The following is an 11,351-nucleotide window of genomic DNA, read 5'->3' as shown; positions in this document are numbered from 1 at the left end:
TATGGAATCTTCTGCCGCAATTTTAGCTTGCAAAGATAGATATGAGCTTAAGAGGTTATTAGTTAAATGGAACAAAGAATCACTTAGAGATAAAATGAAACCTAACCCTGCTTTTACTACTTCACCTATCTGTGTTCCTGATAAGGATTATGAATTCTTTGTTGATCCTGATATAATTACTTTGGTTGAATCTAATCTGTTTTATGGCTATGAATCTGAAACTGTTGTGGCACATCTTACTAAGTTAAATGATATAGCTGCCCTGTTTACTAATGATGAGAGATCACGTTACTTTTATATACTCAAAATATTTCCGTTCTCATTAAAGGGTGATGCTAAGATATGGTTTAATTCTCTTGATCCTGGTTGTGTGCGTAGTCCCCAGGATATGATTTATTACTTCTCTGCTAAATATTTCCCTGCTCATAAGAAACAAGCTGCTTTGAGGGAAATATACAACTTTGTGCAAATTAAAGAAGAGAGTCTCCCACAAGCTTGGGGGAGGCTTCTCAAGTTACTTAATGCTTTGCCTGATCATCCTCTTAAGAAACCCGAAATACTTGATATCTTTTATAATGGACTAAGCGATGCTTCCAGAGATTACTTGGATAGTTGTGTTGTTTCTCTTTTCAGGGAAAGAACACCGGATGAAGCTGAAATTCTATTGAATAATATGTTGACAAATGAAAATAATTGGGCACCTCCTGAGCCACCTCCTAAGCCAGCTCCTGCTCCAATTACTGAGCCTATTATTAAACCAACTCCGAAGAAGAGAGGTGTTCTATTCCTCAGCCCCGAAGATATGCAAGAGGCAAAGAAATCTATGAAACAAAAAGGTATTAAAGCTGAAGACGTTAAGAATTTACCTCCTATTGAAGAAATACATGGTCTTAATATACCGCCTGTTGAGGAAACATATGATCTCAATTCTTTATTTATTGAAGAACCTCGTAATCCCGATATCCCGACACAGGTAGTAAAGGTAAATTCTCTCTATAGATATGATAAAGCTGAAGTCCCTCCTGCTGAAATTGCTAGTCAGTGCTTGGATGAGTTTGATAACTTTATGTTTAAGCAAGACGACTTCAATGCTTATTTTGGTAGACAATTAAAAGAAAATGCTTATATGATTAGATGCTTGGGTGATTATATGGCTAATATTAAAGGTGAACTTAAACTTGTAAGCAAACATGCTTCTATGGTTACCACTCAAGCAGAACAAGTACTTAAGGCTCAAAAAGAAGTGCTTGATGAAATGAATAGTAAGAAAAATGATTATGCTGTTATAGTGGCTACTAGAACTGGTAGAATGACTCAGGAACCTTTGTATCCTGAAGGCCACCCTAAGAGAATCGAGCAAGATTCTCAAAGAAATAATATTGATGTTCCCAGTTCTTCTAAAAAGAAGAAGAAGAAAAATGATAGAACTGTGCAAACTTCTATGTGAACCTATTGCTGAACCACCTGATAATCCAAATGATATTTCTATGTCTGATGCTGAAACACAATCTGGTAATGAACATGAACCTAATGAAAATATTAATGATGATGTTCATGATGATGCTCAACCTAGTAATGATAATGATGTAGAAATTGAACCTGCTGTTGATCTTGATAACCCACAATCAAAGAGTCAATGTTATGATAAAAGAGACTTTGTTGCTAGGAAACATGGTAAAGAAAGGGAACCTTGGGTTCAGAAACCCATGCCTTTTCCTCTGAAACCATCCAAGAAAAAGGATGATAAGGATTTTGAGCGCTTTGCTGAAATGATTAGGCCTATCTTTTTGCATATGCGATTAACTGATGTGCTCAAAACAAATCCTTATGCTAAATATATGAAGGATATCATTACTAATAAAATAAAGATACCGGAAGCTGAAATTTCCACCATGCTTGCTAATTATACTTTTAAGGGTGGAATACCAAAGAAACTTGGAGACCCCGGAGTACCTACTATACCTTGCTCCATTAAAAGAAATTATATTAAAACTGCTTTATGTGATCTTGGAGCCGGTGTTAGTGGTATGCCTCTCTCTTTATATCGTAGACTTGACTTGAATAAGCTGACACCTACCGAAATATCTTTGCAAATGGCTGATAAATCAACTGTTGTACCTGTCGGTATTTGTGAGGATGTGCCTGTTGTAGTTGCAAACGTTACTATTTTAGCGGACTTTGTTATACTTGATATTCCCGAGGATGATAGTATGCCTATTATTCTTGGAAGACCTTTTCTTAATACTGCAGGGGCTGTTATTGATTGCAACAAAGGCAATGTCACTTTTCATGTTAATGGTAATGAGCATACGGTACACTTTCCGAGGAAACAACCTCAAGTTCATAGTATCAACTCCATTGGAAAAATTCCATCGATTATAATTGGAGGTTTTGAATTTCCTCTTCCTACTATCAAAGAGAAATATGATATACTTATTATAGGGGATGTGCATATCCCCGTTGAGGTAACTTAGTGTTATTCGAAATTTCTCCGGTTTCATGATTATCGGAATGAGTTTGTTAACAAGACTTGATCAACCTTGTTAGTGGATTCTTTTTGATGAGCATGAGATGGATCAAACTAGAAGCACCACCTTCTGTACCTTCTCTTTATTTTCTGTCAATTAGTAGAAATAAAGTAAAATTAGTATTTTTCTATCTGTTTCCTAACTTATCCGTGCAATATAAAAATATCCCAAAAATAAAAGTCCTCAGAATGACATGCCAATTTAATATGATTTTTTTGGGAATATTTGAGGATTTACTGTGCAAAAATTATCACGGGAGGAGCTGCCACATGTCCACGAGGGTGGTGGCCCCCCCCCACTTTAGGGCGTGCCCCCTGCCTTGTGGGCCCATGGTGGCCCTCCTCGACTTATCCCAGCACACATCTTCTTCCTCTGTCTCACACAAACCCGAAAAACCAACTCAAGCACGAGTTCCAGCCACTTTTGCTGTGATTTTTGATCTCCTTGCTCAAAGCACCTCTCGCAAAACTGCTTGGGGAGATTGTTCCTTGGTATGTGACTCCTCCATTGGTCCAATTAGTTTTTGTTCTAGTTCTTTATTCTTTGCAAATTTGTGCTGCATAGGTGACCATGTTCTTGAGCTTGCATGTCAAATTTATATGGTTCCAAGTAGTTCTAATGCTTGATATATGCTCTAGGCACTTGTAGGAGTAGTTGCTATTAGTTTTATTGAAGTTGGTCACTTTTGTTTGAAGTTACTAAAAAATTCAGATTATTTCAGAAAAATAATGAGGAGATTTTTGAGGGGCTCATCGAGCCAAAGCTCGAAGGAAAAGGCACCGAAGCCTAAGTATAATTTGCCGTGCGCCGCGGAGATTCGGCATGTGAATGGCCTTCTGATGATTTCTTGAGAGCAGCCGGTATCTATGAAGATTTTCATGAATTGGCTCACAATGTAGGCCTCACCTCTTTCCTCTGCGACCAATGCGATTAGTATATCTTACTCACAAATATTTTTGGGCAAAACTTTCATTTTCATTCTAGGAACTCACCACCTACGGTGGAGTTTCATCTATATGATGAGCATAAGGAGATGTCACTTTATGATTTTTGTCGGATTTGTTTAGTCCCTTTTGAGGGCAAGACAGAAGAACCACATCATGATGATGTGGTTGGGTTTATTGACACTATCACTGTAGGAGAAACTAGGAAGGTTTCCGATGCATGAATCACTAGCATACATTTTCCTGTTTTATGTTACTTTACATTATTTGCTAGTCGTTGTTTAATTGGACGCGGAAACTATGGAAACCTTAGTATCCCTTATATAATTATTCTGCTCCACGGTTTATACAGTGATAACACTTTTAGTATGGGCGGTATTATTGCTAGATGGTTAAGTATGAACCGTACCAAAGGCCCCATCTTTGGAGGCATCTATGCTACACGCCTAGCCATACATTTTAACATACCTATTAGGCATGCTGAGAAGGAAGAAAAGGTGCTGCCCCGTGTTTATCTAGATCATAAAAGTATGGTGGCACATGATTTTATTGTTAAGAATAGGGCAGGAGAGCTTAAATATCAATTGTTCTTTAACAAACATCATCCTGGGACTATTATCTTGCCTGCTCCTTCTTTGTTTGATTTGACTGTAGGCACGTACCTTGTTTTGTTGACGGCTATTCACGCCTACCGGAACCCTGCACCAGCCGAGGAGCCAGAACCGGAACCACAATTTGATCCTTCACGGTCGTCTAACAATCAGTGGGATCCGGAGATGATTGCCAGCCAGTGGCAATCGGAGCCTTCTTCTTCCTCGTCACAGTACGGCCCCAACAACTATTATTATGGATATCCGCCAGGCCAGCCGTGGCCATAGACCAACTTAGGCCAAAAGCCTAAGCTTGGGGGAGTACGTATTTCTCAACGACATTACATTTATGTTCACACACACTCATTGCTAGATGTCGGTGCTCATACTCTTTCACTTTAATATCCATGCTAGTTTATTTTCTTTTTCCTGCTTTCTTCTTGTGTGTTTGTTAAACCTTAAGAAAAACCAAAAAAATTAGTAGTAATTTATTTTTCTGCTGTAGTAGTAATAATTAAAAAGAAAACCCAAAAATATTTCCCGTTCTTCTTTTGCTTGTTGGGAGCTTTCCCGTGTAAATAGTTTTATTTCTTTTCTTTTCTTTGGGGTCAGTAGGAGAAGACCATAACTAAATTGTTGAAGTGGCTCTTATATGCATTATTGTTGATTTAACCAAGAGCCCATATTGCCTTGTCTTCTCCTGTTTATTGAATGCTCGCAGATTCCAGCTTAGTCCAATGCATGTGCACCCTTATTATTATTCACACCATTCGGTCATGCAAGTGAAAGGCAATTATGATGATATATGATGGGCTGACTGAGATGAGAAAAGCTGGTATGAACTCAACCTCTTTTGTTTTTGTAAATATGATGAGTCCCTCGTTCTTGATTCAGCTTATTATGACTAAACATGTTTGTAATGACAATTAGAGATCATAGTTGCTTGTGCCATGCTTGATTAGCTATGAGTTATAATGATTTACCTTGTGTGCCAACATGCTATTGCGATGATTATGATGTGGTATGATGGGGTGGTATCCTCCTTTGAATGATTTAAGTGACTTGACTTGGCACATGTTCACGCATGTAGTTGAAACAAAAAAAACATAGCCTTCACGATATTTATGTTCATGGTGGATTATATCCTACTCATGCTTGCATCCAATGTTTATTAATTTTAATGCATGTACATGGCGGTTGTCGCTCTCTAGTTGGTCGCTTCCCAGTCTTTTGCTGGCCTTCACTTGTACTAAGCGGGAATACTGCTTATGCATCCAATCCCTTAAACCCCAAAGTTATTCCAGATGAGTCCACTATACCTTCCTATATGCGGTATCTACATGTCGTTCCAAGTAAATTTGTATGTGCCAAACTCTAAACCTTCAAATAAACATTCCGTTTTGTATGCTCGAATAGCTCATGTATCAACCAAAGATGTCCTTATCTTCCGTGTTAGGCGGGTTATTCTCAAGAGGAGTGGACTCCGCTCCTCACTCACAAGAAAATGGCTGGTCACCAGGATGCCCAGTCCCATGCTTTATGCAAACTAAATCAAAATTAGTTGCAAACAAAACTCCCCCTGGGACCTGATGTATGTTGGAGGCACTCGTTGTTTCGAGCAAGCCATGGATTGATTCTTGTTGGTGGAGGGGGAGTATAAACTTTACCATTCTGTTTGGGAACCGCCTATAATGTGTTTAGCATGGAAGATATCGCCATCTCTTTGTTGTTACGTTGACAATGAAAGTATACCGCTCAAAATGCAATTTATCTCTATTTCAAAACCAAGCTCTGGCACCTCTACAAATCCCTGCTTCCCTCTGCGAAGGGCCTATCCATTTACTTTTATGTTGAGTCATCACCCTCTTATTAAAAAGCACTAGCTGGAGAGCACAACTGTCATTTGCATTCATCACTATTAATCTATGTTGGGTGTGACTATGATTGGATCTCTTTTACCATGAATTACAATGTCTAGTCAGTCCTTGATCTTTGAAGGTGCTCTGCATTTATGTTTTGCGGTCTCAAAAAGGGCAAGCGAGATACCATCTTGTTATATCATATTATGATTGTTTTGAGAAAGTGTTGTCATCTGAGGTTTATTATTATGACTCGCTAGTTGATTATGCTATTGATATGAGTAATTATGGGACCCGAGAATTATTGCAAATGTGGTTAGTTATGATCTATGCTGAAAACTTGAATGCTGGCTTGACATAGTTACAACGACAAGAGCAAACAGAGTTTGTAAAAGTTTTTCTTTCTTTCTTTTAGTTTGTCAACTGAATTGCTTGAGGACAAGCAAGGGTTTAAGCTTGGGGGAGTTGATACATCTCCGTCGTATCTACTTTTCCAAACACTTTTGCCCTTGTTTTGGACTCTAACTTGTATGATTTGAATGGAACTAACCCGGACTGATGATGTTTTCAGCAGAATTGCCATGGTGTTGTTTTATGTGCAGAAAACAAATATTCTCGGAATGACCTGAAACTCCACAGAATATCTTAGAAAAATAATAATAAATCCTCGCCAAAGATGAAGACTAGGGGGCCCACACCCTGTTCACGAGGGTGGGGGGCGCCCCCCCACCTAGGGCGCGCCCCTACCTCGTGGGCCCCCTGGATGCCCTCCGACGCCAACTCCAACTCTATATATTTGCTTTCAGAGAGAAAAAATCAGAGAGAAGAAATCATCACGTTTTACGATACGAAGCCACCGTCAAGCCCTAAAACCTCTCGGGAGGGCTGATCTGGAGTCCGTTCGGGGCTCCGGAGAGGGGGATTCGTTGCCGTCGTCATCATCAACCATCCTCCATCACCAATTTCATGATGTTCACCACCGTGCGTGAGTAATTCCATCGTAGGCTTGCTGGACGGTGATGGGTTGGATGAGATTTATCATGTAATCGAGTTAGTTTTGTTAGGGTTTGATCCCTAGTATCCACTATGATCTGAGATTGATGTTGCTATGACTTTGCTATGCTTAATGCTTGTCACTAGGGCCCGAGTGCCATGATTTCAGATCTGAACCTATTATGTTTTCATGAATATATGTGAGTTCTTGATCCTATCTTGCAAGTCTATAGTCACCTACTATGTGTTATGATCTGGCAACCCCGAAGTGACAATAATCGAGACCACTCCCGATGATGACCATAGTTTGAGGAGTTCATGTATTCACTATGTGCTAATGCTTTGTTCCGGTTCTCTATTAAAAGGAGGCCTTAATATCCCTTAGTTTCCAATAGGACCCCGCTGCCACGGGAGGGTAGGACAAAAGATGTCATGCAAGTTCTTATCCATAAGCATGTATGACTATATACGGAATACATGCCTACATTATATTGATGAATTGGAGCTAGTTCTGTGTCACCCTATGTTATGACTGTTACATGATGAACCGCATCCGGCATAATTATCCATCATTGATCCGGTGCCTACGAGTTTTCCATATACTGGTTTACGCTTATTTACTTTCCCGCTGCTACTATTACAATCACTACAAAATACCAAAAACATTACTTTCGTTGTCTTTACTTTTGTTGCCGCTACCACCACTATCATATTACTTTGCTACTAAACACTTTGTTGCAGATACTACGTTTCCAGGTGTGGTTGAATTAACAACTCAGCTGCTAATACTTGAGAATATTCTTTGGCTCCCCTTGTGTCGAATCAATAAATTTGGGTTGAATACTCTACCCTCGAAAGCTGTTGCGATCCCCTATACTTGTGGGTTATCAGTTATCCCTCTGAATAATTTTGTTTGGTTTGTAGTCTTGATAAGGTTGAATGTGCTAGAGTACAGTAAGATCCTTGCTGCAAACATATCACCTCCATATAAGTTTGTTCTGATGGAACTTAGGTTTTAAATTGACACTATTAGTGAAACACGACAATAATAAAGTATGATGTGTAGGGGAAATTGCATGTTTTAGGTAAATGGAATATTTAGAATGTTTGCAAACTAGTGAATATTTAGAATGTTTCCTAAAATGAGAGTATAAGAAGCAGCTAAGAAGCAATTATTGGATATTCATCTTCAGATGACTTGCACTGCGTAAGGAAAAAACAATGGACTATTTCTTAAAAAGGCTAAGTATATGGACAAGATAAGGGGGATTATACAAAGATACCATGCAAGAAATGAAGTCGTGTTGTAGAGTGACATTGAATTCGTCGGCCGTCAGGGCGAGGCTGCAAAGGGCTTTTGAGTGCTTTCACATTCGGCACTACGAATAAGAACCCTAAGATGAGATTGAGAAAATTGTATCCAGCACTATACTTCTTGATGGATTACTAATATGAATACGTCATAGATGTAACATCCCAAATTTTCAATTTGGAATGTTATACATTAGATCATCAATGCATATCATATTTTATTTGCATTCTGGTTGATCCTAGAAATTCTACGCAACTCAATGATCCACGGAGAGAGTTGGGGATTTCGTTATTTTCATATTTGAGTTTTCTCAAATTTTGAGAATAGGATCATTTGATTTTATTTATTTTATCATCAATTATTTCTATTACAAAACTAGGAGAGAGGGAATAAAATGACTTTCCCAAAACAAAGAAATATTGAGGATTTAATAATAAAATCAAATAGGATTTTATTCCAGAGTTTTTCGGTGTTTTATTTGAATTTAGGAAAAATGTGCGTTTTTCAAAATTGCACTTAGGCCCCAAATAAATGTTCACCTTGTGAGGCTTGATTTTAGAAGCCCGTGAAAATTTATTTCGGAATTTTTGGAGTCTGTTTAGTATTTCTTTTTATTTTTCTTCCGAGCGGAATAATTTAAAAAAACGCGCCGCGCGCCGACTGGGCCAAGGCCCAGCCACGGCCCATCCCGCCGCCTGTCGTCTCCCTCCAGGAGACTGGAGCCGCCGCCGCCGCCCGAGTCCGGCTCGGAGCCGCCCCGCCGTGCCCCTTCCCCAAGGCAGCACATCCCCCTCCTTAAATACCGGACCCCCCCCCCCGCCGCCTCACCTCACCCCACCCCGCTGAGCCGCGCCACCGCAGCTGCCCCGCCGCCCGTGCCGCCGCTGCCCGAGCCGCGCGGCGCCGCCCGCCGCCTCCCGTCGCCGCGCCGCATCCCGCCGCACCCCGCCGACCCGCCGGAGCCCCGCCTCGCCCGCCGGAGTGCCTCGCCGGAGGTATAGCCGCCGTCGTTCGCCGTTCAGTTTTAAAAAAAAACCACCTCGGTTTTATTTTTTTTCAAAACCCTAGATCGGTTTTTATTCTTTGGTTTATTCAATTAGTGAACGTTCACCGATCCGTTCGTTTTAGCGAACGTGTTCACCGGTTAGTTTCTGTTAACAAACGTCCGTTCGATTAACTGTTCGTCAGTTTTCTTTTTCTCGGATTAAACCCGTGATTTATCTGATCGCGATTCCTGATCCGATTTTCGTTTTAGTTTAACTTTTCGCTCGTTTATCGGAATCAGGTGATTCAAGCGCCTAGAGTTTCGTCTCGTAACCCTCTATCCGTTTAACCAACTTAAACAAGATTTTGCTACTATAAAATTTGCCCTAGATCCAGATTACTAGAATGAAGTTGTTTTCTTTCACCGTTTGACTTCCGTTGCTTTGTTCGATTTGATTCTTTTGCCAACCGGAGTTCTTAAGTTGAACCTTCTGGTTAGATCTCTTATTTGAGTTTTACCTGTGCATTAGGTGAGTACTTATTGTATGCTCGTTTGTTTGTTTGCGATAGAGCATCCGGAGTGTGCCGCCTGTTACTTCGAATCGCTAGGTTTCCCGGATCATCAGCAAGGCAAGTAACACTTTGATCATACCTTTTCTACTACCCAGTTTTATTGCATTAGATCAATCCTCACACATTGCATGATTAGGATCTAATTAAATTGTGGGATGGGAAGTAGATGAGGTAGTACCTATTACCTGTTTATTATCAAACCTTTGGGAGTTACTTCTACGTTTGCTTATAATGCCATGCTATGCTAGTAGACGTGGATTGGGTGAGTGAAATCCATGACAGATGTGAGTTTGTTAATTAATGGTTTATCTAAGGTGGCAACTTAAACACACATCTGGGTGGATTGACGCACCTGGGTATTCCAGGACTTGCCTGTTTTCTTTTGGACCACCACCCAGGCTCAAAGGGATCATAAGACTATTCATACTAGAAACTTCCGTGTGCAGCCACAAGCTATTATGGGCTCTAGCATAGTTGACTAAGTTGTGCGAACTCTTACAGTGGTAGACTAGCAGATGTAGGGGATGTAGGTGGTACGGTCTACCCGATCGTAAGGTGCTAGCGCTTCTGAAAGACTATGTCTCGATCATCCGTCTTCTCAAACACCCTGTAGTGCGAGAAACCAAACGGAGGCGATCGAGTCTTGTGGGGAAAAGTGCGCAAACCTCTACAGAGTGTAACAAACTAATCATGATTAGCCATGTCCCCGATCATGGACATCTTGAGTATCTAGTACTTGGATTATCATATGAATCTCATCATGTTACTCTAAATTAATATTGTTGGGTCTTAATGATGATACTTAATTGGGATTGAGAATGCTGTCAACCATTCTCAATGTTTAACAACTACCATGATAGTTAAATAAATTTCATTCCTTTGAAGTAGGGAAAAATTGGCTTTACGCAAAACTATAACCATAGAGCTTTCCACCAGCCAAATATGCATATAGTATAGTTGTTTCATTCCATTACTCTCTATGTGTTACCTTGCCAGCATATTCCATGTGCTGACCTGTTTTCGGGCTGCAACGTTAATGTTGCAGACTTTTCAGACGATGATTAAGGAGTTTTTAGGTCGTGGTCTATACTCAGTGATGCCGTTGGAGTTGATGGACTCACTTATCTTCCAAGCCTTCCACGGTTATCGTTATTAGATGGCCTTAAGCCATATTTACTGTAATAAGTTCTCTTTTGAGACACTCGATGTAATAAGTGTGTGATTGCTACTCTGTTATAAATCCTCCGAGTACTGTGTGGTGTCAGCATTACTGATCCAGGGATGACACCGAAGCACAGAGATCAGACTGTTTGAGGTCTGGTCGCTACAGAGATGGTATCAGAGCACACGCTGACTGTAGGACACGACCACTAAGCGAAAAGACCAAGATCACTATTCACTTTCTTCCTCTCTGACTCCTCATCTTTTCTACTCTTTAGGATGGCGGATGCAAGGAACAAGTTCACACAACCGGATGAAGATACACCCTTTGGATGACACTTGAAGGAAGTCACTAGATATGTGAATATAGGAATACCAAGCTTTACGGGAACCTACAACGCCACTTT

Source organism: Triticum aestivum, chromosome 2A, assembly GCF_018294505.1.
Source record: "Triticum aestivum cultivar Chinese Spring chromosome 2A, IWGSC CS RefSeq v2.1, whole genome shotgun sequence".
Classification (NCBI taxonomy): Eukaryota; Viridiplantae; Streptophyta; class Magnoliopsida; order Poales; family Poaceae; genus Triticum; species Triticum aestivum.
This window is presented reverse-complemented; position numbering follows the sequence as displayed.